Here is a 5,864-nt window from a genome sequence, read left to right as displayed (position 1 = left end):
TTTGTCTTCCAAAGAAGCTGGAGGATGGGGAGATAATGATCACATAGACCCGTGAAGGTGAATCTTTCAGAGCTTTCAATGATACAAACAGCGTGCTGTGGCACTCGTGTCTTAGGTGCGCCATTACGGACATGGACCCTTGGGGGCTTCTTGCTTTGTTGTAAGCTCATTGAGCATTAATTTTTTGACTTAAAAGATAAATTTTTTCGCTGAATCTTGGAAACAGGACAACATGGAAGAGGCTTTGGAACTGGGTGGAACCTGGGAAAGTTTTGAACTGAGTGACAGGAAAGGCCTGTATTACCATGAAAAGAGCAGCAGGGTGATTCTGGTGAGAAGACAAGAAGAAGAAGGAGAACCTGGAACTTCTCAGTGAAGACCTAAGTGCTCATGGCCATGGTGCTAATAGAAGTATGGACAGTAAAGGCCATTTCAATGCAGTCTCAGATGGGCTTGAGGAAAAAGGTACAAGCATTTGGGTTAAAGACTGTCATTGTTAAGAAGTTGCGAAGAATTTAGCTGTGTTGTGTTCTTTTACCAGGACTTTATGAAATGAGAAAGACAAGAGTGGTGAACTAAGATACATTTCTCCTACTAAGAGTAGGAGAAATTTCTAAGTGGCCACACATTAGAGCTGTTGTGCAGCTACTTTTAAGGACTTCTACTATCCAGTGATAAGGAACCTTTTAGAGCATAGTACTTGAACTGCAGCCAAAAACCCATTTATTTACTGCAAAATGCCAACAGTGCAATGAAACCTGAATATTGAGGTTTTCATGTAGGAAAAACAACTCATACATTAACATCTTTTGACAAAAGAAAAACAACATGCATGCCATAGGTTCCCCATCACTGGCTTGTAGTCAAATGCAAGGGCAAAGAAACAACCTTAAAGACAAAATTTATAATTAAAAGGGAGCAAGAGCAGAAAGATTTGGAAAATTCTCAGCCTGGAGAATGAAGGAAAATTCCTAGGAGAGACCAGGGGTGTGGCTGAGCATTTGCTATGGACATTCAGCAGTTCCTATGGATGGAGATTAGTAAGGATAGGAAGAATTCCAAGATCATTGGAGCAAGTCTGGAGATAGGTCAGGGGTCTTCACAGCTGCCTCTCTTACCAGCACCAAGTGTACTAGGTGGGCAGGATGCTTTCCAGGGACTGGCCTGGGCTACCTGTCACAGTATCACTACCTGGGACAGTGCAAATTTGTGTCATCGAAGTTCGGGCACAGTGTTCTTCAGTGGCTGTGATTCAGGCGGCCTCAGGAGAGGCTCCACCCAGGGCTCTGGAAGGCACAAGCATCAATACTTGCAACGTCCACATGGTAATAATTCTGCAGGTGTGGAGAGTGCCAGAGCTGCAAGACATGCCTGCCTCCACCTAGATCTCAAAGGATATCATGGACAGCCTAGGGGCCCATTCAGGCACTTACCAGAGAGCCAGTACCAAGCCCTGCATGGTGGGAGAAGGACTCCCACCATCGCAGTGAAAAAGAGAAGAGCTGCAGACATCAGGCTCTAACCAGTAAGAGCTGCAGAAAGGGCTGAGCCCAGCAAGGGCATGGGGCCCAGCTGTCTGAGGCCTGGGAGGCCAGGTCCTTGCACTTATGTGTGTGGGACATGGGGTCCAAGGAGAAGACTTTCCAGCTTTAAGACTCAGTGCTCTTTCCTCTGTTGGGTTGGACTTATTCAAGGCCAGTTAGTCCTTTCTTGCCTGCTTCTCTTTTTTTGGAGCGGGACTCTCTGTCCTATTCTTATCTCACCACTGTGTTCTAGAAGTAAATAACTTATGTTGCTTTCACGGGCTGGTCATAGATGGAGGGGATTTTCCCCAGGATGAGTCATGCCTTGAGTTTCATCTTGTAACCCAGAGATAAAACAGACCTTTAAAAGTTAGAATTTGTTCCTTTGGAGACGAGCTGTTGCTCTAGGCTTCCCTAGGCCCAGAGTGTAAACAACTTGCCCCTCCCCTTGGCCCAGATGAGTGGACCGAACACATTGGTGCTGGACTGGGAGGTCAGAGTGGGTCCTTTCCACAGGGAAGGGAAGGAGGAGGGAGGAAGTGGGGGAGGGTGGGAGAAATAAAAGTAGAAAGGAGATAAGGAAAACTATCACTAAAAATTGTTATTTTAAGAAGACTGCAACTTCTAGGCTTAGGTCCCAGTCACCCACGGAGGCCACATCTGCGTTCCCTTGGTTACGTTTAAGCTCCTCCACTTTCAGGCTCATTGCACCCGAAGTTCCTCAGGAATATTGGCCATCAGGAGATTGGCTTAATCCAGAGAGAAGGAACCTGGTCCTAAGGTAAAGGAGCACCAGGGTGAGAGAATACAGAGAAGGCTTAAATTATCCATCTTAAAAAACAAGTGGGCTCATTCCTGTGCTTTGGGCCAGCAACCTTCTGAGGGCGGGCCACATTTTCCTGCGGTTTTGCCACCTGTAGAGAAGCATAATGTTCCCAGTATCAGGAAATAAGTGTTCCTCCCTCTCTGTTTCTTTGAGCGCATCCCTTTTGATTTTTGCCTAATAAAAACACTTCTGGCAACTCCTACAGATGCATCCTAAACATTCTTTTTCTGCTATGGGAATCAGCAAACCTGCGAACTTATTCTGCAAATAGGGTGGGGTAGGTTCCTTATCTCAGCTTTGGGGTCCACCTGGGGCCAGGTCTGGTGACAGAGGAGTGAGGAGGGGCTCACAGGAGTGTGGAGCTGTATGCTATGTGGCTGTATTGTTTCCTTGTAGTCTTTCTCCCCTCTCTTCCTTGTACCCCTGAACCTGGGGAGATGACTATTCCAGGCAGTCAGACCACCTGCGTCTCCTCAGAGCTGGCTTAGAAATAAGTCCCTTTCCTTTCACCAAAATAAAGGGCCTCCCCTGTTTTATGGGGAGCAGCAAGCGTGGAGACCTGAGCGGCTGGTACCAGTGTCTCATTTAAATGAAACTGGACTTTGGGTTTGGGGCTAGTGATGGATCTGAAGCATTTGAGACTATAGAGATTGAGTGAGTGTGCGTTGCACAAGAGGGACATGCCCTGGCTGGTCAGGGGAGGGATACCATGGTGCGAATGCCTCTGAGGAAAGTGTCTGTGTTGGAAAGTTAATCCCCAAACCTGTGTGTGCTAGTGTTTGAAGCTGCAGCTTTGGGAGGTGATTAGGACTAGATATGGTCACAAGGGTGGGCAACATGATGTTATTTGTAGCTTTGTAAGAGACACAAGAGAACCTGGGCTGGCTCACTGGCCTTATCATGTGTGTGACACCCTTCACCTCATAGCAGTGCAGGAAGGGGGCCACTCTGGATACAGGGGCCATGTTCCTCAGGCTTTCCAGCCCACAGAGTCAAGAGTTACTAGAGCTCTATTCTCCATCAGCCATCTATGCTACGGTATTCAGTCACAGCAGTAGAAAAAGGACTAGGACCCTGCTCAGTAAGTTATCATGTCCTGGTTACATGCTGTCTTGGTCTCCAGAGTGTTGAGGAAGGGAGAGGAACAGAAGAGGTGGAGATCAAGGAGTTAAGGGATCGGGAGGAGGCACAATGGTGCCCCAGGTCATAGAATTTCAGGTCCATGCTGATTTCCCACCCCAGTCCTACTCTGTGCTGTCTCTTCTCCCTCTTAACTAGGAGTAACACAGGGTCAGTAAGGAAACCAATTCCTGATTTTGTTTAACAACCATCATTCAGTGAATGACTTCTATTCTGCAAATTTTCATCTTGGAGATATGCATCATTGTGGATCACGAAGTCTGTGCAAATCACTGCCATCACATTTGACAGATAAGGAGAGGAGGCTGAGGGAAGTCATTGCAATTTGGTCCACTAGCGACAGCTCCCACCCGCACAGGCTGAACAGACTCCTGAACTATTCACATGATGTTCCACCTCTTCGTCCCACAAAAAGGGCATCTACAATGGGGGGCTCCTGGACCAGGTGGGAGGGATGAGGCCGCTGTTGCTGGGGGCTCAGGGAAGGGTGCTACATTACAGTGCTAAGATCACCCCAATCAGGTATCAAATTAATATCCCTTAATTATTGCAGGCTGATCAGGCCTGTAATCTCCCAAATGAGTGGATGGAGAAGGCTTAAATAAACAAGACAATTGAAGCGATTGTAGGGCTCCAGGAGGGTCTAACTCTCTTATCAAATTTGAGATTCTCTGAGTTAAGACAAAGACTCCTCTGGGCAGCTCATATTTATTTGGCTTTTCAAACAAAGGAGGGGGATACTCAAGGAAACTTGGGAATCTAGCAGGACCTTGGGAAATATTTTCCCAAGTAGTAAATTATGTCAATCAGGAGAAAGAACTACCTTATCTTTAGGATGGCATTTATTGTAGGAGTGTAGAGCCTGCACCTACAGTCTCCTTTTAGTTAACTGGGGTTGGAGCCAAATGTTCTCAGCTATGGCCTTATCTTGTCCTTTGAGGGGCCACACATTCACAAGCGGAGGCCTCAGTGACCAGTGACTCACAGAGGTTCACTTACTATGAGTTCACTGCTCATCTCCAGACAAGATGCCTAAGCTTCAGACAATGCACAATTATTCATGGAAAGCCAATTGGCTAACATTAAATTCTACTCAGAGCCACTTCATAGTGGTCTCCATCAACCAGGGACTCACTCAAGTCATCTACAACTTGAATGTGCAGAAAAGTCCAGATTTGTTTTAGACCAGCAGCTTCTTTTTGAAGTACATATGAATATGGCCCCAAATCATTACAGTTGCTGAGAGGATTCTATTTGAGATTGGCTGGACTTGTAGTGAGCTGGCATTTTAAAAAGATATCAAAAGCATATCAAACAGATTGCAGCACACACATAATACCAAGGCTCCCCAAAAGACTAACAGTGAATGTACCACAGAGTGGGTAGGAAAAAGTAAAAACAGTAACAACTCTTTTCTACCAATTAGAGTTTAAAACAGAATCAAGTGAGTGGTGATTTTTCATTGGTATTTCCTTACAGACCAATTTACTAGTTTCAAATAAAATATTTGTAAGTTCTGTCCCTATAGCACACTATTAATTTTTAATGATATCTAAAGCATTATACTCACTACTATTGTACAACATTGCACTTTTAAAATCTTTCCTTATCCTCATTCATGCATTCTTACTGAGTTAAGTAATTTCAGTGGGCACTAGGACATCTCTCCCATTCCTAAATCTCTGGCTTATAATCATCATTGGGTCAATATGTTGACCTAGAATGAATGCATTCCAAAATTTTCCCTCCCATCTCCACACGTGTGTCTGTTGATGTGTTCCACAAAGAACAGCAAGCCTATTTTGTCCTGTCCAGAGGAGGGGGAGGAATGTGCCTGCTGCAGGCTGCTCTGGGTAGGAGGAGAAGGCCAATGTTCCAGGCCACCCAGGAATCTGCTTGAGGCTCATACCAGGTTTGGGAGGGCTGGTTATACCTGCCTGGTCTTGGCTCTGGGTAGACACCATTCAAGCCATCTGCTTGGAGATGCTGGGGATGCAAGTTCTCTCCGGGGACTCTGGGGAGCCTTTGACCTTTTCTTCTCTTAGTAACAGTTTGGTTTATGTCTAAAGGATGGAGACATAGCTTATTGACATGGATGAGGGGTCAGGATGATCAGTTTTACCTTCAATCTTTCCAGGCTTAATATTTAGAGTCTAGACTTATCTTCCTTCATAAGGAAGTAGAGATGGGGGAGAGAAAGAGGGAGAGGGAGAGAGAGAACTACAAGGAAGGAGAGGAGAGGAGAGGAGAGAGGAAAGAAGGAGGAGGAGAGAAAAGAGAAGAAGAAAGAAAAGAAGAAAGCAAAAGGAAAGTCTCTTGATCTTGAAGAGATTAGATGTCTCGTGTCAGAAAACGCAGAGGGCATGTTGCTGGGA

This window comes from Chinchilla lanigera, unplaced genomic scaffold (genome assembly GCF_000276665.1).
Source record: "Chinchilla lanigera isolate Chin_1 unplaced genomic scaffold, ChiLan1.0 scaffold00073, whole genome shotgun sequence".
Lineage (NCBI taxonomy): Eukaryota > Metazoa > Chordata > Mammalia > Rodentia > Chinchillidae > Chinchilla > Chinchilla lanigera.
This window is presented reverse-complemented; position numbering follows the sequence as displayed.